The sequence below is a fragment of the Pongo pygmaeus genome, chromosome 17 (genome assembly GCF_028885625.2).
Source record: "Pongo pygmaeus isolate AG05252 chromosome 17, NHGRI_mPonPyg2-v2.0_pri, whole genome shotgun sequence".
NCBI classification, from domain to species: domain Eukaryota; kingdom Metazoa; phylum Chordata; class Mammalia; order Primates; family Hominidae; genus Pongo; species Pongo pygmaeus.
Window position 1 is genome coordinate 20,343,497 of NC_072390.2, and position 25,333 is coordinate 20,368,829.

The 25,333-nt window shown below is 38.2% G+C and overlaps 1 non-coding gene and 1 pseudogene across 1 annotated transcript; both read right to left on the reverse strand.

Annotated features, from left to right (window-relative positions):
• The window catches only part of LOC129018833 (putative ankyrin repeat domain-containing protein 20A2), a 61,232-nt pseudogene that overhangs the window by 27,066 nt on the left and 8,833 nt on the right, over positions 1 to 25,333 (reverse strand).
• On the reverse strand, positions 22,721 to 22,827 carry LOC129019260 (U6 spliceosomal RNA). Its single transcript, XR_008495591.2, has one exon. It is a non-coding gene; the product is annotated as a U6 spliceosomal RNA (small nuclear RNA).

The following is a 25,333-nucleotide window of genomic DNA, read 5'->3' on the forward strand; positions in this document are numbered from 1 at the left end:
ATTTCTTATGGCTGCATAGTATTCCATGGTGTAGATGTGCCACATTTTCTTAATCCAGTCTATCATTGTTGGACATTTGGGTTGGTTCCAAGTCTTTGCTATTGTGAATAATGCCGCAATAAACATACGTGTGCATGTGTCTTTATAGCAGCATGATTTATAGTCCTTTGGGTATATACCCAGTAATGGGATGGCTGGGTCGAATGGAATTTCTAGTTCTAGATCCCTGAGGAATCGCCACACTGACTTCCACAAGGGTTGAACTAGTTTACAGTCCCACCAACAGTGTAAAAGTGTTCCTATTTCTCCACATCCTCTCCAGCACCTGTTGTTTCCTGACTTTTTAATGATCGCCATTCTAACTGGTGTGAGATGGTATCTCATTGTGGTTTTGATTTGCATTTCTCTGATGGCCAGTGATGGTGAGCATTTTTTCATGTGTCTTTTGGCTGCATAAATGTCTTCTTTTGAGAAGTGTCTGTTCATGTCCTTCGCCCACTTTTTGATGGGGTTGTTTGTTTTTTTCTTGTAAATTTGTTGGAGTTCATTGTAGATTCTGGATATTAGCCCTTTGTCAGATGAGTAGGTTGCGAAAATTTTCTCCCATTTTGTAGGTTGCCTGTTCACTCTGATGGTAGTTTCCTTTGCTGTGCAGAAGCTCTTTAGTTTAATTAGATCCCATTTGTCAATTTTGGCTTTTGTTGCCATTGCTTTTGGTGTTTTAGACATGAAGTCCTTGCCCATGCCTATGTCCTGAATGGTATTGCCTAGGTTTTCTTCTAAGGTTTTTATGGTTTTAGGTCTAAGATTTAAGTCTTTAATCCATCTTGAATTGATTTTTGTATAAGGTGTAAGGAAGGGATCCAGTTTCAGCTTTCTACATATGGCTAGCCAGTTTTCCCAGCACCATTTATTAAATAGGGAATCCTTTCCCCATTTCTTGTTTTTCTCAGGTTTGTCAAAGATCAGATGGTTGTAGATATGTGGCATTATTTCTGACGGCTCTGTTCTGTTCCATTGATCTATATCTCTGTTTTGGTACCAGTACCATGCTGTTTTGGTTACTGTAGCCTTGTAGTATAGTTTGAAGTCAGGTAGCGTGATGCCTCCAGCTTTGTTCTTTTGGCTTAGGATTGACTTGGCGATGCGGGCTCTTTTTTGGTTCCATATGAACTTTAAAGTAGTTTTTTCCAATTCTGTGAAGAAAGTCATTGGTAGCTTGATGGGGATGGCATTGAACCTGTAAATTACCTTGGGAAGGATGGCCATTTTCATGATATTGATTCTTCCTACCCATGAGCATGGAATGTTCTTCCATTTGTTTGTATCCTCTTTTATTTCCTTGAGCAGTGGTTTGTAGTTCTCCTTGAAGAGGTCTTTCACATCCCTTGTAAGTTGGATTCCTAGGTATTTTATTCTCTTTGAAGCAATTGTGAATGGGAGTTCACTCATGATTTGGCTCTCTGTTTGTCTGTTATTGATGTATAAGAATGCTTGTGATTTTTGCACATTGATTTTGTATCCTGAGACTTTGCTGAAGTTGCTTATCAGCTTAAGGAGATTTTGGGCTGAGACAATGGGGTTTTCTAGATATACTATCATGTCATCTGCAAACAGGGACAATTTGACTTCCTCTTTTCCTAATTGAATACCCTTGATTTCCTTCTCCTGCCTAATTGCCCTGGCCAGAACTTCCAACACTATGTTGAATAGAAGTGGCGAGAGAGGGCATCCCTGTCTTGTGCCAGTTTTCAAAGGGAATGCTTTCAGTTTTTGCCCATTCAGTATGATGTTGGCTGTGGGTTTGTCATAAATAGCTCTTATTATTTTGAGATACGTCCCATCAATTCCTAATTTATTGAGAGTTTTTAGCATGAAGGGTTGTTGAATTTTGTCAAAGGCCTTTTCTGCATCTATTGAGATAATCATGTGGTTTTTGTCTTTGGTTCTGTTTATATGCTGGATTACATTTATTGATTTGCGTATATTGAACCAGCCTTGCATCCCAGGGATGAAGCCCACTTGATCATGGTGGATAAGCTTTTTGATGTGCTGCTGGATTCTGTTTGCCAGTATTTTATTGAGGATTTTTGCATCAATGTTCATCAAGGATATTGGTCTAAAATTCTCTTTTTTTGTTGTGTCTCTGCCAGGCTTTGGTATCAGGATGATGCTGGCCTCATAAAATGAGTTAGGGAGGATTCCCTCTTTTTCTATTGATTGGAATAGTTTCAGAAGGAATGGTACCAGCTCCTCCTTGTACCTCTGGTAGAATTCGGCTGTGAACCCATCTGGTCCTGGACTTTTTTTGGTTGGTAAGCTATTGATTATTGCCATAATTTCAGCTCCTGTTATTGGTCTATTCAGAGATTGAACTTCTTCTTGGTTTAGTCTTGGGAGGGTGTATGTGTTGAGGAATTTATCCATTTCTTCTAGATTTTCTAGTTTATTTGCATAGAGGTGTTTGTAATATTCTCTGATGGTAGTTTGTATTTCTGTGGGATCGGTGGTGATATCCCCTTTATCATTTTTTATTGCATCTATTTGATTCTTCTCTCTTTTTTTCTTTATTAATCTTGCTAGCGGTCTATCAATTTTGTTGATCCTTTCAAAAAACCAGCTCCTGGATTCATTTATTTTTTGAAGGGTTTTTTGTGTCTCTATTTCCTTCAGTTCTGCTCTGATTTTAGTTATTTCTTGCCTTCTGCTAGCTTTTGAATGTGTTTGCTCTTGCTTTTCTAGTTCTTTTAATTGTGATGTTAGGGTGTCAATTTTGGATCTTTCCTGCTTTCTCTTGTGGGCATTTAGTGCTATAAATTTCCCTCTACACACTGCTTTGAATGCATCCCAGAGATTCTGGTATGTTGTGTCTTGGTTCTCGTTGGTTTCAAAGAACATCTTTATTTCTGCCTTCATTTCGTTATGTACCCAGTAGTCATTCAGGAGCAGGTTGTTCAGTTTCCACGTAGTTGAGCGGTTTTGAGTGAGATTCTTAATCCTGAGTTCTAGCTTGATTGCACTGTGATCTGAGAGACAGTTTGTTACAATTTCTGTTCTTTTACATTTATTGAGGAGAGCTTTACTTCCAAGGATATGGTCAATTTTGGAATAGGTGTGGTGTGGTGCTGAAAAAAATGTATATTCTGTTGATTTGGGGTGGAGAGTTCTGTAGATGTCTATTAGGTCTGCTTGGTGCAGAGCTGAGTTCAATTCCTGGGTATCCTTGCTGACTTTCTGTCTCGTTGATCTGTCTAATGTTGACAGTGGGGTGTTAAAGTCTCCCATTATTAATGTGTGGGAGTCTAAGTCTCTTTGTAGGTCACTCAGGACTTGCTTTATGAATCTGGGTGCTCCTGTATTGGGTGCATATATATTTAGGATAGTTAGCTCTTCTTGTTGAATTAATCCCTTTACCATTATGTAATGGCCTTCTTTGTCTCTTTTGATCTTTGTTGGTTTAAAGTCTGTTTTATCAGAGACTAGGATTGCAACCCCTGCCTTTTTTTGTTTTCCATTTGCTTGGTAGATCTTCCTCCATCCTTTTATTTTGAGCCTATGTGTGTCTCTGCATGTGAGATGGGTTTCCTGAATACAGCACACTGATGGGTCTTGAGTCTTTATCCAATTTGCCAGTCTGTGTCTTTTAATTGGACCATTTAGTCCATTTACATTTAAAGTTAATATTGTTATGTGTGAATTTGATCCTGTCATTATGATGTTAGCTCGATGTTTTGCTCGTTAGTTGATGCAGTCTCTTCCTAGTCTCAATGGTCTTTACATTTCGGTATGATTTTGCAGTGGCTGGTACCGGTTGTGCCTTTCCATGTTTAGCGCTTCCTTCAAGAGCTCTTTTAGGGCAGGCCTGGTGGTGACAAAATCTCTCAGCATTTGCTTGTCTGTAAAGTATTTTATTTCTCCTTCACTTATGAAGCTTAGTTTGGCAGGATATGAAATTCTGGGTTGAAAATTCTTTTCTTTAAGAATGTTGAATATTGGCCCCCACTCTCTTCTGGCTTGTAGGGTTTCTGCCGAGAGATCCGCTGTTAGTCTGATGGGCTTCCCTTTGATGGTAACCCGTCCTTTCTCTCTGGCTGCCCTTAACATTTTTTCCTTCATTTCAACTTTGGTGAATCTGACAATTATGTGTCTTGGAGTTGCTCTTCTCGAAGAGTATCTTTGTGGCGTTCTCTGTATTTCCTGAATCTGAATGTTGGCCTGCCTTGCTAGATTGGGGAAGTTCTCCTGGATAATATCCTGCAGAGTGTTTTCCAACTTGTTTCCATTCTCCCCATCACTTTCAGGTACACCAATCAGACGTAGATTTGGTCTTTTCACATAGTCCCCCATTTCTTGGAGGCTTTGCTCGTTTCTTTTTATTCTTTTTTCTCTAAACTTCCCTTCTCGCTTCATTTCATTCATTTCATCTTCCAGGGCTGATACCCTTTCTTCCATTTGATCGCATCGGCTCCTGAGGCTTCTGCATTCTTCACATAGTTCTCGAGCCTTGGTTTTCAGCTCCATCAGCTCCTTTAAGCACTTCTCTGTATTGGTTATTCTAGTTATACATTCTTCTAAATTTTTTTCAAAGTTTTCAACTTCTTTGCCTTTGGATTGAATATCCTCCCGTAGCTCGGAGTAATTTGATCGTCTGAAGCCTTCTTCTCTCAGCTCGTCAAAGTCATTCTCCGTCCAGCTTTGTTCCGTTGCTGGTGAGGAACTGCGTTCCTTTGGAGGAGGAGAGGTACTCTGGTTTTTAGAGTTTCCAGTTTTTCTGCTCTGTTTTTTCCCCATTTATTTTGTTTTTTAAGATGTAGTCTTGCTCTGTCACCCAGGCTGGAGTGCAATGGTGCAATCTTGGCTCACTGCAACCTCCGCCTCCTGGATTCAAGTGATTCTCCTGCCTTGGCCTCCTGAGCAGCTGAGATTGCAGGCATGTGCAATCATGCCTGGTTAATTTTTGTGCTTTTTTTTTTTTTTCTTACAGACAGAGTTTCACCACGTTGGCCAGGCTGATCTTGAACTCCTGACCTCAGGTGATCTACCCACCTCGGCCTCCAAAAGTGCTGGGATTACAGGTGTGAGCCACCACGCCTGGCCAAGTAAATATTTTAAATAAACTACAATGACAAAATTATGATGACAAAGTCTTACAATATCGGTATTAAGAGTCTCTGCTTCTAGAACTGGCTATTTGCAGCAAAATACATGTTATTCAATTAGATGAAGTGTCTTATATAAACTCTTCATGGACAACTCATGAACCACACAAAAATCCCTTTGCAATACAAATTTTGAGAACATAAATTTAAATTTCTACATTTCCACAATTTATATTTTTAAATCAGATACAATGTTGCCCAGGCTGTTCTCAAACTCCTGGGTTCAAGCAATCTTCCTGCATCAAACTCCCAAGTAGCAGGGACTACAGGTGTACACCACCACACTCCACTATTTTTCTATAATTTTTAATTTTTTTTAGTCTCACTACAGAACCAACAATGTAAGTAGAGAAACAATCTCTCCTAAAAACTATATGATACCAAAATAATAAGTTTCCAAGAACAAAAGCTATATGCTATGTACTGAACATTTTTGCCACTAAAAATTACCAGGAGGATTCCATGATTACTGCAAATAATTTGATCCACTGAAGAGTTATACAGGAATAAATATTAAGAAAGTCACACTCGTATGATTTAAAAGTCAAAGTGTTAGTATTTATCCAAATAGACCTTAACCAAATTTCATATTTCCTCTATTGGAGAAAGCATTTCCTAATGTGATTTTCCTGTCGCTACTTATTTTCCAGTTCATTTTTTTTCAGCTCCCCACTGTCACAGTACTTATCAATCTGTTAGTTACCAAAGTTAAACAAATTTTTTGAATCAACTAGCCATATATATGTTTTTCTCTGACCAACTTTCAATTACCACCATTAAACAATGATAGGTAAACCACTGCTAAATTTGAAAAGTAAATACTATGCAAAACTACATTCAGAGTGAGAAAATTAATTTTGCAAGAGACCACTTTACCTTAGTAGCAACACTCAAGTCTTCATCATCCAGTGCAGGCAATGAATCCACACACAGTTCATGGAAAATGCTTGAGAGCAAAAATAAACAACGAAAATGAGCAAGTTGGTTTCTTTACAATTTTTTTAACTGCCAGTTTATATCCAGCTTCCCCCTCAAAAAAAGGAAAATGTAATCTAGGGAAAGGTCAGTGATCTATATATTAAATTATGATTCTTGATATAATTAAAATATGTCCTCTGTTCCAAAAATAGATTTTAGTTACCTATTTCTGCCTCCACCTGTCTAAATCTATAAAATACTCAATGAAAACTAACCTTGAGGGAGGAGCCAAAATGGCCGAATAGGAACAGTTCCGGTCTACAGCTCCTAGCGTGAGCAACGCAGAAGACGGGTGATTTCTGCATTTCCATCTGAGGTACCGTGTTCATCTCACTAGGGAGTGCCAGACAGTGGACGCAGGTCAGTGGGTGAGTACACCGTGCGCCAGCCGAACCAGGGGCGAGGCATTGCCTCACTCGGGAAGCCCAAGGGGTCAGGGAGTTCCCACGGAGTCTCCCTGATTGCTAGCACAGCAGTCTGAGATCAAACAGCAAGTCAGCAGCGAGGCTGGGGGAGGGGCGCCCACCATTGCCCAGGCTCCATTAGGTAAACAAAGCAGCTGGGAAGCTTGAACTGGGTGGAGCCCACCACAGCTCAAGGAGGCCTGCCTGCCTCTGTAGGCGCCACCTCTGGGGGCAGGGCACAGACAAACAAAAAGACAGCAGTAACCTCTGCAGACTTAAATGTCCCTGTCTGACAGCTTTGAGGAGAGCAGTGGTTCTCCCAGCACGCAGTTGGAGATCTGAGAACAGGCAGACTGCCTCCTCAAGTGGGTCCCTGACCCCTGACCCCCGAGCAGCCTAACTGGGAGGCACCCCCCAGCAGGGGCAGACTGACACCTCACACGGCCGGCCAGGTACTCCAACAGACCTGCAGCTGAGGGTCCTGTCTGTTAGACGGAAAACTAACAGAAAGGACATCCACACCAAAAACCCATCTGTACATCACCATCATCAAAGACCAAAAGTAGATAAAACCACAAAGATGGGGAAAAAACAGAGCAGAAAAACTGGAAACTGTAAAAAGCAGAGTACCTCTCCTCCTCCAAAGGAACGCAGTTCCTCACCAGCAACGGAAGAAAGCTGGATGGAGAATGACCTTGACGAGCTGAGAGAAGAACGCTTCAGACGATCAAATTACTCCGAGCTACGGGAGGATATTCAAACCAAAGGCAAAGAAGTTGAAAACTTTGAAAAAAATTTAGAAGAATGTATAACTAGAATAACCAATACAGAGAAGTGCTTAAAGGAGCTGATGGAGCTGAAAACCAAGGCTCGAGAACTACGTGAAGAATGCAGAAGCCTCAGGAGCCAATGCGATCAAATGGAAGAAAGGGTATCAGCCCTGGAAGATGAAATGAATGAAATGAAGCGAGAAGGGAAGTTTAGAGAAAAAAGAATAAAAAGAAATGAGCAAAGCCTCCAAGAAATGTGGGACTGTGTGAAAAGAGCAAATCTACATCTGATTGGTGTACCTGAAAGTGACGGGGAGAATGGAAACAAGTTGGAAAACACTCTGCAGGATATTATCCAGGAGAACTTCCCCAATCTAGCAAGGCAGGCCAACATTCAGATTCAGGAAATACAGAGAACGCCACAAAGATACTCCTCGAGAAGAGCAACTCCAAGACACATAATTGTCAGATTCACCAAAGTTGAAATGAAGGAAAAAATGTTAAGGGCAGCCAGAGAGAAAGGTCGGGTTACCATCAAAGGGAAGCCCATCAGACTAACAGCAGATCTCTCGGCAGAAACCCTACAAGCCAGAAGAGAGTGGGGGCCAATATTCAACATTCTTAAAGAAAAGAATTTTCAACCCAGAATTTCATATCCAGCCAAACTAAGCTTCATAAGTGAAGGAGAAATAAAATACTTTACAGACAAGCAAATGCTGACAGATTTTGTCACCACCAGGCCTGCCCTAAAAGAGCTCCTGAAGGAAGCGCTAAACATGGAAAGGCACAATTGGTACCAGCCACTGCAAAATCATACCAAACTGTAAAGACCATCGAGACTAGGAAGAGACTGCATCAACTAACAAGCAAAATAACCAACTAACATCATAATGACAGGATCAAATTCACACATAACAATATTAACTTTAAATGTAAATGGACTAAATGCTCCAATTAAAAGACACAGACTGGCAAATTGGATAAAGATTCAAGACCCATCAGTGTGCTGTATTCAGGAAACCCATCTCACGTGCAGAGACACACATAGGCTCAAAATAAAAGGATGGAGGAAGATCTACCAAGCAAATGGAAAACAAAAAAAGGCAGGGGTTGCAATCCTAGTCTCTGATAAAACAGACTTTAAACCAACAAAGATCAAAAGAGACAAAGAAGGCCATTACATAATGGTAAAGGGATCAATTCAACAAGAAGAGCTAATTATCCTAAATATATATGCACCCAATACAGGAGCACCCAGATTCATAAAGCAAGTCCTGAGTGACCTACAAAGAGACTTAGACTCCCACACATTAATAATGGGAGACTTTAACACCCCACTGTCAACATTAGACAGATCAACGAGAGAGAAAGTCAACAAGGATACCCAGGAATTGAACTCAGCTCTGCACCAAGCAGACCTAATAGACATCTACAGAACTCTCCACCCCAAATCAACAGAATATACATTTTTTTCAGCACCACACCACACCTATTCCAAAATTGACCACATACTTGGAAGTAAAGCTCTCCTCAATAAATGTAAAAGAACAGAAATTATAACAAACTATCTCTCAGATCACAGTGCAATCAAGCTAGAATTCAGGATTAAGAATCTCACTCAAAACCACTCAACTACATGGAAACTGAACAACCTGCTCCTGAATGACTACTGGGTACATAACGAAATGAAGGCAGAAATAAAGATGTTCTTTGAAACCAACGAGAACCAAGACACAACATACCAGAAACTCTGGGATGCATTCAAAGCAGTGTGTAGAGGGAAATTTATAGCACTAAATGCCCACAAAAGAAAGCAGGAAAGATCCAAAATTGACACCCTAACATCACAATTAAAAGATCTAGAGAAGCAAGAGCAAACACATTCAAAAGCTAGCAGAAGGCAAGAAATAACTAAAATCAGAGCAGAACTGAAGGAAATAGAGACACAAAAAACCCTTCAAAAAATAAATGAATCCAGGAGCTGGTTTTTTGAAAGGATCAACAAAATTGATAGACCGCTAGCAAGATTAATAAAGAAGAAAAGAGAGAAGAATCAAATAGATGCAATAAAAAATGATAAAGGGGATATCACCACGGATCCCACAGAAATACAAACTACCATCAGAGAATATTACTAACACCTCTATGCAAATGAACTAGAAAATCTAGAAGAAATGGATAAATTCCTCAACACATACACCCTCCCAAGACTAAACCAGGAAGAAGTTGAATCTCTGAATAGACCAATAACAGGAGCTGAAATTGTGGCAATAATCAATAGCTTACCAACCAAAAAAAGTCCAGGACCAGATGGGTTCACAGCCGAATTCTACCAGAGGTACAAGGAGGAACTGGTACCATGCCTTCTGAAACTATTCCAATCAATAGAAAAAGAGGGAATCCTCCCTAACTCATTTTATGAGGCCAGCATCATCCTGATACCAAAGCCTGGCAGAGACACAACAAAAAAAGAGAATTTTAGACCAATATCCTTGATGAACATTGATGCAAAAATCCTCAATAAAATACTGGCAAACCGAATCCAGCAGCACATCAAAAAGCTTATCCACCATGATCAAGTGGGCTTCATCCCTGAGATGCAAGGCTGGTTCAATATATGCAAATCAATAAATGTAATCCAGCATATAAACAGAACCAAAGACAAAAACCACATGATTATCTCAATAGATGCAGAAAAGGCCTTTGACAAAATTCAACAACCCTTCATGCTAAAAACTCTCAATAAATTAGGTATTGATGGGACGTATCTCAAAATAATAAGAGCTATCTATGACAAACCCACAGCCAATATCATACTGAATGGGCAAAAACTAGAAGCATTCCCTTTGAAAACTGGTACAAGACAGGGATGCCCTCTCTCACCACTTCTATTCAACATAGTGTTGGAAGTTCTGGCCAGGGCAATTAGGCAGGAGAAGGAAATCAAGGGTATTCAATTAGGAAAAGAGGAAGTCAAATTGTCCCTGTTTGCAGATGACATGATTGTATATCTAGAAAACCCCATTGTCTCAGTCCAAAATATCCTTAAGCTGATAAGCAACTTCAGCAAAGTCTCAGGATACAAAATCAATGTACAAAAATCACAAGCATTCTTATACATCAATAACAGACAAACAGAGAGCCAAATCATGAGTGAACTCCCATTCACAATTGCTTCAAAGAGAATAAAATACCTAGGAACCCAACTTACAAGGGATGTGAAGGACCTCTTCAAGGAGAACTACAAACCACTGCTCAAGGAAATAAAAGAGGATACAAACAAATGGAAGAACATTCCATGCTCATGGGTAGGAAGAATCAATATCGTGAAAATGGCCATACTGCCCAAGGTAATTTACAGATTCAATGCCATCCCCATCAAGCTACCAATGACTTTCTTCACAGAATTGGAAAAAACTACTTTAAAGTTCATATGGAACCAAAAAAGAGCCCGCATCGCCAAGTCAATCCTAAGCCAAAAGAACAAAGCTGGAGGCATCACACTACCTGACTTCAAACTATACTCCAAGGCTACAGTAACCAAAACAGCATGGTACTGCTACCAAAACAGAGATATAGATCAACGGAACAGAACAGAGCCGTCAGAAATAATGCCACATATCTACAACTATCTGATCTTTCACAAACCTGAGAAAAACAAGAAATGGGGAAAGGATTCCCTATTTAATAAATGGTGCTGGGAAAACTGGCTAGCCATATGTAGAAAGCTGAAACTGGATCCCTTCCTTACACCTTATACAAAAATCAATTCAAGATGGATTAAAGACTTAAATGTTAGACCTAAAACCATAAAAACCCTAGAAGAAAACCTAGGCATTACCATTCAGGACATAGGCATGGGCAAGGACTTCATGTCTAAAACACCAAAAGCAATGGCAACAAAAGCCAAAATTGACAAATGGGATCTAATTAAACTAAAGAGCTTCTGCACAGCAAAGGAAACTACCATCAGAGTGAACAGGCAACCTACAAAATGGGAGAAAATTTTCGCAACCTACTCATCTGACAAAGGGCTAATATCCAGAATATACAATGAACTCCAACAAATTTACAAGAAAAAAACAAACAACCCCATCAAAAAGTGGGCAAAGGACATGAACAGACACTTCTCAAAAGAAGACATTTATGCAGCCAAAAAACACATGAAAAAATGCTCACCATCACTGGCCATCAGAGAAATGCAAATCAAAACCACAATGAGATACCATCTCACACCAGTTAGAATGGCAATCATTAAAAAGTCAGGAAACAACAGGTGCTGGAGAGGATGTGGAGAAATAGGAACACTTTTACACTGTTGGTGGGACTGTAAACTAGTTCAACCCTTGTGGAAGTCAGTGTGGCGATTCCTCAGGGATCTAGAACTAGAAATTCCATTTGACCCAGCCGTCCCATTACTGGGTATATACCCAAAGGACTATAATCATGCTGCTATAAAGACACATGCACACGTATGTTTATTGCGGCATTATTCACAATAGCAAAGACTTGGAACCAACCCAAATGTCCAACAATGATAGACTGGATTAGGAAAATGTGGCACATATACACCATGGAATACTATGCAGCCATAAAAAATGATGAGTTCATGTCCTTTGTAGGGACATGGATGAAATTGGAAATCATCATTCTCAGTAAACTATCGCAAGAACAAAAAACCAAACACCGCATATTCTCACTCATAGGTGGGAATTGAACAATGAGAACACATGGACACAGGAAGGGGAACATCACACTTCAGGGACTGTTGTGGGGTGGGGGGAGAGGGGAGGGCTAGCATTGGGAAATATACCTAATGCTAGATGACGAGTTAGTGGGTGCAGCGCACCAGCATGGCACATGTATACATATGTAACTTACCTGCACATTGCACACATGTACCATAAAACCTAAAGTATAATAATAATAATAATAATAATAATAATAATAATTAAAAAAACAATTTTTAGTATTTTGAAAAATTATATTTAAAAACTATGAAAATATTCACATATTTTTCAAAAAGTTATAGGTGCATATTGTTTTTAATTAAATGTATAAGATATTATATATCATATATACATATATTAGATTTTAATTACATTATGATAAATGATTATTTAATAAATACCTATTAATAACCAAAAAAAAAAGAAAGAAAACTAACCTTGAGCTTCATAACAAATAGTGACAGTCAATATATTGGCAGAGCCTGACAATAATTTACCCTCACAAATTACCTGTCCTGAAGCTGAACTTAAAATTCAATTAATGGATGACATAAATTTTGTTACCTAAACTGGAAGAAAACTGATGACCTAAAACAAAGTAGAAAGATCCACTGTCTCTTTTCCATGATCTATCTCTGGTTAAAAGACTAATCTGCATCACTTCAAAATGGCGGTCTTGATTCCTCAACATGGAATCCACTTAGGAAGGTCCTATTGCTTTCCTTTGCCCTAAATCGGTACAGGAAATCCCCTGCAATATTTGAATTGTATGAAAGCTGCATGTATAAAAGTCAAATAACAAAGGTGTATGTTCTTATTGAGAATACTTTTCCCAGAAAGATTAAAATATTAACAATTATAAAATCCCATTATTTTCACTCTATAGGTCCTACCTTATTCAGGTCCACATAAACTAGCAAGCCCTTAAAAATTTTCATAGGCACTCAGACACCCGAGGAGAGAGACTGCCAGAAAAACAGAGTCCTGGTAGTTGTACCTCTATTTCCCTAAGTACTATCTAAGTATCTGTCTTTCTATGGGCTCCAACTTCCAGATTCCACTTCTGCAGGGCTCCACAGAAGTCTCCAATCTTCAAATCTTCAGTCTATGAAAGCACAGATTCCTGAAAGGATGGCCTCAAATGACCAGGAGTAGGAGCTCTCTATATCCCTGCTCCTAAAAAACAAGCTAACTGGAGTCTCCATCACCTGCCCCCAGCTAGACACACTACCAACTACCCAGCTGAACTCCATGACTGATTTTCCAGCCAATCATGCCCCTGACCCAGCCTACACGGACATGGGAAGAACATCAGTGAATTGGGAACAGAGGCAGAGGTGAAGAGACACCTGCCCTGTGCCACAGATCTATGTAGTTCAGCAATCTCCAGCCCCTTAGTACTCCAGGGGCTCTAAGCCACCCCTCTGTAAGTCAGGATGGAAGTAGATGACACCACATTTCTATCTGCTGTAGACACTCCTCCCAGTGTCTCAAAATGTTTTAGCATCTTTCAGTAAAAATCTTCAAGTTTGTCAGTCCTTGATTTAAAAAAAAGCAGCAAACTTTTTAGAGCCCCCTTGAACCTTCTATTTTAATGTGCCTTTGTAGATAATTCCCAACATCTTGTGTCCTTCATCTTTATAATTTCTCTTTATCAAACTTGTCATAAACCCCAATATTTTGATCTCTTATTGAAGACTCCATACTCCTATCCAATCCAGTGTTGTTTATCTTCAAACTTGGCCTTCCCCTGCTCATTCCATTCTTATCTACTTCCACTGGGTTCACCAGCTAATTCCATTCTCATTCTATCCACTGGGTGTACCAGACTCACTCCCGTTTGTATTATTAAAACACACGCCAATAGGATATAAAAAGAAGCAAGAGTACTGGGCTTTACCATGAGTTCAAATCTCATTTCTGCCCATTCCTATGTCTAAAAAAAAGCATCCTAATCTCTTTGAGCCTCACATTCTCTATCTAGAGAATCACTTGACCAGAATGTTCAACACAGGTAAAAATACTAGAAGGCATTTTAATTCATTCCAAGATTCCTTAAAATTCTGTAATTCTATGTCATCTTGATTCTGTCTATAGAAAAACTGGGAATACATAGCCAGCAGAGTTTGAAAAAATAATAGAACAAAAGAAACACCAAGAAAAGCAGAGAAGAAAGTTTTAAAAAATGAAGACGAGATTATAGAAAAGTCATGGAAAAAGCAACGAGACTAAAAAAATTATTATGGAAGTAAGCAAAAATACTTGCCTAAATGGAAAACCAAACTGGGAAGTCAAAAAATTTCTCTCTAAGACTTGCCTAAACTTGCTTTTGTAAAACTTACAGTCCTATGGCTAAAGCTAAGTAAGATCTGCCCTAAAGCCTTTGATGGTAAAAATAAGATACTGGTTACCACTGAAATTGTCCAATTTATTAGGACAATCTCTTGGACTAACCACATTCTAACAATAACCTTAAATGAGAGTTCAAGGTATTTAAACTCTCATTAATTTAGACATTAATCAAATTAATGAATCTGATTAATCTGATTCAGACCTATACCTTGATCCAAGGGCTGCACAGATATCTATCAATCTATGCTGAGGAGCAAGAGAAAGGGTGTGGAAGGCAGGCAGGCTGATGGTCAAACTGTGGGCCAGCTACTTTGTTAACTATGGGATCACGAAGCAATTAATCAACTGCTCTAATCCATAGTTGTTTATTTAATAAACAGTAGGTTATAGGAACACAGATGTTATGATGGATTTATGAGATGATAAATGCATAGAACGTATTAGGATGTCTAGCCCAAAATACAACACTCAACAGATATTAGTTTCTTCCATCTACATTTTTTTCTTAGTTAACATAATTTTTTAAATCTATAAAATCACACCTGACTGCAGATTCATCAGAACTTCCAACATCTATTAAAGACAAAGGTAAAATGCATTATAAATCAATAATAAATGTACAGAACATTAAAAGCATCAGAATGCACAGTGATGCATACCTCTAATCCAAACTACTTGGAAGGATGAGGCAGGAGGATCACTTGAGGACCCCAGAAGTTTGAGACCAGCTTGGGAAACATAGCAAGACTCTATCTTCATAAAAAAAATTGTGCACACTTGTGTGTATGCTTTAGATCCTGTTTTTTGTTGTTGTTGTTGTTGTTGTTGTTGTTTTGTTTTGGTTTGGTTTTTTAAAGCACAAGACTGATGCTTTGTTACACAGCATTCCTTTGGGAGCATGCCTGGGACCTTATTAAAATTAACATTCATTATACATATTGGTAGGTAATTAATGCAGTAAGAACTCTTCCTTTTGTATTTATTAGATGCAAAGAAGAATACATTTATTAAAATTTGGTATCTACAAGTGAACTGCAGTATACAAGTCATCCTAGCCAAATCCTATGAGATTGAGTAAAAATGGTATTGTTAGCAGAACAGGTGTGATGAGTCAACAGTGTCAAAGAGCATGATTTCTGGACCAAAATATGAGGGGAAGTTAAAACAGAGGATACAGTAATACCCCTTATCCACTATATGTGCAGAAAGACACACTTGACATGTTTTTCTGTGCTCTCACGCCACAGCAACAATCATCAACAAAGAAGGCTTCTGTGACCAAATGTGTGGAGAGTTTTTCCCCACCAACAAGCAAGCAATCATTCCTGCTGATGACACAATTCAATTCTCACACCATATCTACAGATAACATCAGATTTAATTTAATTTATAAATTAAACTTTATCATAGATATGTATGTATAGAAAAAAACAGTTTGTGATTCAGTACTATTCATGGTTCCATGCATCCACTGGGGGTCTTGGAATGTATCTCCCACAGTTAAGGGGGAGCTACTGCACTTATTTTGTTATAACACAACACAGCCTCTCTAGCTCTTCAGTTCAAACTGTTCAGTTTAGGATAAAACACCCTATCACCAGAAGCCAGCAAAACATGGGAATCAGACTAGAAACAGGAATCCTTGCAAAGACATTCCAGCCACCAGTGGAGAAGAGCTCAAGAGAGATCAGTGTGTTACTCTGGCTAATACTCTTCTGGGGAAGGTACTGGGTGGTTTCCTTAGTTGTAGTTATTTGCTCTGGCCTATGTATAACAAGGCCCAAATTCACCTGCCATTTTACCTCCCACAGAAAGAAACACTGGAAAGATCACTCCTTTAAGAGCTTATCCACATTCAGAGAGAAGCTTAAGAAACACTGGGGAGGTATGGCAGGCTGCTGGGCAGTATTATCTGATGTGAAAAACATATAGAAAGAAAACTATCAATGCCCTTTTACTACCGGAATGTCCACATGCTTGCCCTTCTCCCTAGTAGGAGAAAAAAAATTTTTCACCTCACATAAAGCAAAACTCCCTTGCCATCCCTCATGACAGAATCTAGTTGTAGGTGAGTCACGTCATCGTAATACAGGCTGTTGTCAACCTCATCCCTCAAAGGAAGAGGATCAGTGAGGAACTTATGTATTTACCTATAGCATTCACTGCCTGGTCTTATTTCCAACCAAAGGTAAGTATGAAATATTTTGTGATTCCAGTTTTATAAAGTACAACCCCTTGCGTTTGTCCCCTTCCATTGCTAGAGAGTCTATCTGGACCCACCTCATAGAGCAAGATGCTCCAGTTTGTGCTGTGTGGTATGGCATGGTGTCCTTTTCCTCAACCCTTTCTATTATGTGCCCAATATCTATACAAATCATGTTTTCTAAGTATGTAAAGCATACCTCATCAGCATATATCATTCTTTCCAATGATAAAGAAGCAAAAGAAAAACAAAAGGACAAAGAACATCTTAAATGACTACATTCAACTGCCATGGAGCTTTAATTTTTTAACCATTCAAAAAGATATCCACTGTATTATTCCAACTATATGACTCTTCTGAAAAAAGTAAAACTATGAAGACAGAGTAAAGATCAATGGTTGCCATGAGTTGCTAGGGAGAAAGGGAGAGATGAACAGGCATAGCATAGGGAATTTTTAGGGCAGTGAAACTGTTCTGTCAATAATATAACAGTAATAGATACATGTCATGTCATTATACATTTGTCCAAATTCACAGAATGTACAGCATCAAGAGTGAAGCCTGATGTAAACTATGAACTTTGAGTGATAATAATGTGTCAATGTAAGTTCATCAGTTGTAACAAATGTACCACTTTCTGGTGGAAAATACTAATAATGGGGGAGGCCATGCATGTGTGGGAGGCATGGAATATATGAGAAATCTCTGTACCTTCCTCTCAATTTTGCTGTGAACCTGAAACTGCTCTAAGAAATAAGGTTATTGATTTAAAAAAGATATTCAGCTGGGCTCAGTGGCTCATGCCTGTAATCTCAGCACTTTGGAAGGCAAAGGCAGGTGGATCACCTGAGGTCAAGAGTTCAAGACCAGCCTGGCCAACATGGCAAAACCTGGTCTCTACTAAAAATACAAAAATTAGTTGGGCATGGTGGCGGGCACCTGTAATTTCAGCTACTCGGGAGGCTGAGGCAGGAGAATCGCTTGAGCCTAGAGGGCGGAGGTTGCAGTTAACCGAGATTGCACCACTGCACTGCAGCCTGGGAGACAGAGTGAGACTCCATCTCAAAAAACAAAAAAGATATTCACTGTCTATGCATCCCAGGATCTCCAGAACAAAAATTAAAATAAATAAATAAATAAATAAGATGGTTGGGCACAGTGGCTCATGCCTGTAATCCTAGCACTTTGAGAGGCCGAGGTGGGTGGATCACCTGAAGTCAGGAGTTCCAGACCAGCCTGACCAACATGGTGAAACCCCATCTCTACTAAATACGAAAAATGAGCCGGGCATGATGGTGCATGCCTGTAATCCCAGGTACCTGGGAGGCTGAGGCAGGAGAATCATTTGAACCTGGGAGGTGGAGGTTGCAATGAGCCAAGATTGTGTCATTGCACTGCAGCCTGGGTAACAAGAGCAAAACAATGTCTCAAAAAAAATAAAGAAATAAAATAAAAAATAAAGATATTCACTGAACTTGTTATGATGATATATTTAAGCAAGACACAGTGACCCTAAAAATTAGAGATCATTGAAGACCAAAGTAACAACATGCAGTCATTATTTCTCAAATTGAAGTATATAAAATGTATAAAATAAATAAATTTAACTGCATGCTTAGGCAAGAAAATATTGATAAAAATGATTGAATATTTTATCTTACTTCAAAATTCTAAACAGGGATTTAGCACAATATGAAAACTAGATTATTCATGTAATCAAAATAAAAGATGATTTTTATTCTAATTTTAACTCAGAAGTTATTATGCTTATTTAATTTAACAATTTTACTGAAAGCTTAATGAGATAAATAGGACAGATTATAATTACCTAACATTGCCATGGTAACTTATTTACAAATAGCTGTTCATCACCAAAAGTCAAAAAAGTAACCAGCATTGCAACTTAAGATGGATCACACAACAGAAATTAGTACCAAGTTACCTTATCTTATAATATTATGTGTTATTAAAATGAAATTTTAAAACAACACCAAAAATTAAGTTGGGGTTATACAAAGTGTGCAAAAAAGATTTCATATAGCAGGCAAGAGACTGCCATCCTTAGAAAGGCCTGCATGCAAGGCTGGCCCTTGGCTGATGTTTAGGAGATTGAAATTGGGAGGGTTTCCACCACTCCCTGAGAAGAGTGGCTCACTGTGTCTAAAGTGTTTATAGAAACAGTGTGTTTCCTCTGAACAGCTGCTTTCCTTGTAAGAGTCTGGAATTTGGGTACATGTGAGGGAGAGTAACTTCCATAGAAAAACTTGGATACTTAGTCTCTAATGAGACTCTGGTACTGGTAGACATCACTGCACATATGTTGTCAAAATGCGAGCCTGGGAGAATTAAGCAGATCCCGGGAACTCCACAGGAGAGAACTCCTGGAGGCTTGTGCCTGGTTTCCTCCAGAATTGACCACAAGCACCTTTTTCCTCTACTAATTTTGCTTGTCCCCTTTCTTGTAATCAGTTAAAGATCTGAGTATGACTATTTGCTGAGTCCTGTGAGTCCTTCTAGTAAACCACCAAACCTGGGGTGGTCTTGGGAAACCTTGACACAAATGCATTGTGTAAGATTTGTATTAAGTTGATATGATATATGTAACTGTAATCAGATGGTTATTTCACAGAATAACTTCCCTTGAAGTTTTTCCCTTGATATTTGACAGAATATTTCCCTTGATATTTGACTTGGAGATTCCTGTATTTCTATATCTATCCAATCGAATAAAGCCATAAAAGGAATAAATGAAACAATAATGTCAGAAAATAATGTGAAATAAGCAGCAATCCTATTTTAACTGAATAAAAAATAGAGAATCTGGGTGATTGACAACATGTTCTATAATATGAATGCTTCTAGAAAAAAAAAATGAAAAGGTGGTCAATTTTCTGCAACTCAACTGGGCTTCATTCCTTTTTATAATAATTTTGCAGGCCAGGTGCAGTGGCTCACACTTGTAAATCCCAGCATTTTGGGAGGCTGAGGCAGGAGGATCACTTGAGCCCAGAAGTTCCAGACCAGCCTGGGCAATATAGTGAGACCTCATCTATTAAACAAAAAAACAAAAAACAAAAAAACCTTAAAAAGAAAATTAGCCAAGTGTGGTGGTGCACGCCTGGAGTCCCAGCTACTTGGGAGGCTGAGGTGAAAGGTGAAAGGATCATTTAAGGCCAGGAAGCAGAAGTTGCGGTGAGCCAAGATGGCACCACTGAACGCCAGTACCAGCAACAGAGGGATACCCTGTATCAAAAATAAATAAACAAATAATTGTGTATCAGGCCAGACGTAACCACACAAAACTGTAGTCCCAGCTACTCAGGAGGATGAGGTAGGAGGACTGTTTGAGCCCAGGAGTTCAAGGCTACAGTGAGCTATGTTTGCACTGATGAATAGACACTTTATTCTAGCCTAGGTAACATAGAGAGACCCCATCTCCTATAATAACAATAATTGATTGTGCATCATTCAAGTAAATTGCATAACTGGAGAAAAACATATGACTATTGAATATACTATAATAGTCTACTACTGATCATAGAGTTCCTGTTTACTTGCTTCTAATCTTTTTCTTTGTTTCTCAGAAAACTAAAAACATGATTTGAAACCATTAAAGGCAGTTCATCACAAAACAAGTCAAAAAGTCAAAAGAATTGCATCCAAACTGTAGGATGTGTTACCCACCGCTCTCTGCGAACAGTTGGATTTGGTCATTAAGAATCAGCAGGACTTTTAACTTTGTGTCTGTGCGCACACGTGTGTGCACATGTGCATGTGTGTATGTGTATGTATGTAAACTATGACAGATAAAACCATTTTGCTTGTGTAAGAATATGTAATATAACTTGTGCTTCTCATGAAGGGAATTGCTTTTCTGTCTTCTGTGCTCAGTAGCTATCTTCAAAAAATAATCTCCTATATGTATGGGTGCATGCTGGTTCAGTTTTACAGTTCTTATTGCCATTTGTTTATGGTACCAGAAAGGGATTGCTGAGTTCCCGGTTCTAAAGATAGTTACTTTCTTAGTGACACAAATCAATATGTAATACAGTTCACCCTTGAACAGCAAGGATTTCAACAGCAGGGATTCACTTATATGCAGATTTTCTTCTGCCTCTGCAACCCAGAGACAGCAAGATCCACCTCTCCTCTTCCTCCTCAGCCTAATCAACCTGAAGATGATGAAGACCTTTGTCAGGATCTACTTATGGTTTATGAAAAGTCAATATATTTTTCCTGATGATTTTCTTTCTAACAGCTTCATTTTTCTAGCTTACTTTATTGTAGGAACACAGCATATAATAATGCAGCACAAACAGAATAGGTGTTCATCAACTGTTTATGTTATCAGGAAGGCTTCCAGTCAGTGGTGGGCTATTAGTAGCTAAGGTGAAGGAATCAAAAGTTATACTCAGATTTTCAACTGCACAGGGATCAGAGTCCCTCACCCCCACATTATTCATGGGTCAACTGTAATTATTTGTTTACTAAATATAAACAATTTATTATAAAAATGAAATAGAAGATCCATTTGTATAACAAGTCCAATTTGTTATAATGTGATTATAGAGGAAACATACAACATACTAACTTAAAAATCTTTTTTCTTATTTATGCAAAAATATTGTATGGATTTTAGGGATCATAATTAAATAAATGAATGTTTTCAGGCAATAATGTTTGAGATTATAAATTAGCTACAACTACCTTCTTAAATAAATCTGAATTTCAAACTAAAGAAGTTAAATTTAAAAAATTAATTTACATATGTATATACATATGTACACATTCAATTTACACATATTTTTAAACTGGTCTTTTTTGACTGACACTACCTTAATCTTACATCTTACTTTTTATTTTCTTATCAAGAGTAAGACCAAGAGAAGTAAGAAATTCACTATCAGAAGTCTTACCTGGTTTGTCCTTTTTAAGTATCTTCTTTTTATGTTCCAAAATTTGTTGTTGAATTCTATGTATAAAAAAGTAATAAATAAAATTGCTATTTTAACACTGGTAAAAAATATTTACCAAACATATTAAATTCCAAAACCATTTCAGGCAATATCAGACCTAATATCAGAATTTTAATGCCCCATACACTTCAAATTTTTAAACCTTACAAGCTTATTAAGCTTATAATTAAAGAAGAAAAGAAAGTGAAGTACTCATAAATGGAGGAAGCACAGCTCAGTAAATGAACTCTAGTTAGCTGGACATCATGCAAAGTGTCCTGCACTCAGAATAAGTCCTCAGTATGTAACTAATAGATATTTTGTTTTCAGACAAGTTGCTTCTCTTAGGCTCCATGGTTTCTTCTAAAACATAAGGATTTTGCTACCTTACTTCACTAGGTTGTTTGGAAGATGTAATGAGATTACATGTTTAAATGTTCAGAGAAATAGTAAAGCAATGGAATAATTTATTCTTGAATTTTATTGCTGAAACCATTTTGGAATCCCAAATAATGCTCACTGTATGTTTTTCTATAAGTTCTAATATTCAAATGTTGCAGTTTTCAGAAAATGTTATTAAGTGTTAATTTTGGTTATTAGTTGTATTCATTGTGGCTTGTAATTCAGGGCATTTTAACTAATTCATAACTTATTACTAAATTTATATATATATATTTATATTTTAATGAGGTTATGTATATATATATATATATATACATAACCTCATTAAAATACATTACTTAATTGTCTCCCATCACTGAGCTCATCAATCACACCAAGGGCAGAAAACTAATAGGTGTCAAAACCTGGCTTGGATAACTACCACTCCTTCTCTACCTCCTCACACTCTGAGCCAGCAGATCTGTGCTTGGATGGTGGATCTCCATGGTCCTCTCCAACTAACAGACAAGACAAAACCTTGCTTTTATTGTTTTTCAGTCCCATGAAAGAAAAGCAAGTTGACATTTTGTCATTTCCAAGACATGTACTAGCAACAAGTAACATCCCCTTATTACTCAGCTCTGTTCTCATTTCAGAGATCACCTTACATCAATAGTTTTATAGTGATAATCACAATTTCAATATTGGGTGTCTTCTATTTTGGTTTCACTCACACTGCTTCCTTGGAGCTACTCAACAAATAGTCAAATGACCTTCCCGGGACTATGCAAAATATGGAATGCTTTTTGAATTTATGTGCCATCCTTAGGCAGCAGCCATGCTTATCTGCTCTGTATTGATCCAATTTTAAAATATGTGCTGCTGAAACAAGTACAAAGCCCTGTTTGATACATGGATACTCATGAGTCATGGATGAGGCTTAGCTCTGTTAAATCCAACTCACCTACTTTAGATTCAGAGAATTTTATTGAATGGCTTCCTGTGAGGTAGAATTTTAAAATATATTTAAAACTCCAGGAAGAGTTGTGATTAGCCCAGATTTTCATTATCATAGAGACACATGACTTGAGGGGCCAACTGCAAGCTGGTTCCCACTACATGGTGGAAAGATAACATGGAACCTTCTGCTATCTAACCCAAGCTGCTCCACAGGATGTAAAAAAGCCTCAAGGTACAGATCTGATAGCAAAAGGGAAAGGGAACCCTAATCTCTTCCTGCAACATTATTTGAACATCCCTGACTGTTGAGAGCAATCCCAACTAACATTGGTTAAAGAAAGACAAACACAGGTCTCAAAGGATAACATACCATGAATTCCTAGGCTAAGTCTAGCTAAGATGTGGGCTCCAAACAAGGTTTTTAGTGTAGGGTGAGGATCAACTTGCTCAATATTTGTGTGGGTAAAGCTAGGAGGCCTAGCTGCCAGATCAGGGTGCTGGGAACAATGACTGAGCATAAGTACATAAATTAATAAACACCATAGCTTTGAATTCTATGTATGAATCACCACAAAAACTGAGGGGTCTGAATGAGTGAAGGCATCCTGGTGGCAAAGGTCAATCATTATCATATTACAGGACTGGTTACAATGGCAACAATACAGGAAGTGAGTCCATTGAAACAACAGAATGATCAGAATGGCCTTTTTCCCCCTTCTTCTGACTTGTAAAGAAAGATTGCCTTCCTTGGACTTAGGAAACCCCTTAGCTTCTTGGAAAATTCAAAGAAGGAAGACACAAGAGATAGCCCCAGGGGAAAATACAAGATTTTCTGCAAATTGGACATTTCAACACCTAATAACTAATTAGAAAAGTCAGGCCAGGCATGGTGGCTAGCACTGTGAGAGGCCGAGGCAGGAGGATTACTTGAGCTCAGGAGTTCAAGACCAGCCAGGGCAACAGAGTGAGACCTTGTTTCAAGAAAAAAAAAAAAAAAAGAAAAGAAAGGAAAAGAAGTCAAAAATATGGCTCTTTTTATCCCATGCATGGGGATTACACTTAGAATAAAATGAACAACATTGAGATCCCTAGGGATAAAGTTCTTAAAAATCCTGAAAACATCTTGCACTCTACTTCTAACTAATCTAGACTTCTGCTTGATTTCTGGCTAAAAGGTAGACTAACTCATTGCTATTTCAAACTATCTGAACCAAACTAGGAACTCTCACCTAATGTATAAGATGAAATAGTTGCAATTATTTTAAACTTCAATTCAATATTAACTGGCCTTTTAACATAAACACTTACTTTGTCAAACGGCGAGAAATAGCGTAATCTTCTGCATCTCGTCCACACATGTCTTGAGTAAAGACACTAATATTTTGCTTAAGAAGGATGTTGACAATACCCGGTGAGTCATAGTGCACAGCAAGCATGAGGGCTGTTCTAAAATAACAAAGAAATCACTCCACTCAAGAACTTTAATAAAGACTTTTTTAAACAGCTAGTTTGATACATTTTACCAATTTAATATCCACCTGTCAGTGTAGACATAATAACATTTTGCATGTACTAGCTTGGGTCTATAAGCATCTAGGGTGCTCAAGTGTTCATCTTTGTAAATTATCACCAAGGCTAAAAGAAAAGGACAACAAGGAAGCCTCTTGTCCCACTGGGGTATGACATAATACAAGTTGCTAACTTATAGTCCTTTGATGGCCAAGAAACTGTGCTGAGGTCACTTATCTAAAGTAGGTAAAGATTTAGATGAAGATTTCCCCATTGCTTTCCTAGTCTGATATATTATAATTCAAATCAGCTAGGGGTCAGATAAGAGTTATCTGCAGGCTGAAAACAACAACAACAATAATGATGATGATGACAATACTAATAGTCATAAACTAAAAGTCTACACTTTAAAAATTAATAAAACTGGCCAGCTGCAGTGGCTTATGCCTGTAATCCCAGCAGTTTGAGGAGCCAAGGAAAGCAGATCACAAGGTCAAGAGATCGAGACCATCCTGGCCAACATGGTGAAATCCCATCTCTACTAAAAATACAAAAATTAGCTGGGCATGGCGGCGCGCACCTGTAGCCCCAGCTACTTGGAAGGCTGAGGCGGAAAAATCGCTTGAGCCTGAGAGGTGGAGGTTCCAGTGAGCCAAGATCACACCACTGTACTCCAGCCTGGCAACAGAGCCAGATTGCATTTCAAAAAAAACTTAATAAAGCTAATACAAAACCCTTTAGCTAATAAAAGATTACAGTACCAAAAAACATCCAATTATAAATAACAAACACTCTATATTATAGGAGAAGATGAATCCTACTATATACTGTTCTTTATGTTACTCAGTCCAAATATTTGCTGATCTATCTGATTATTCATGGTGATATTTTTCACTATATGCCAATAATTATGTTAATCTTCTTATTAATAT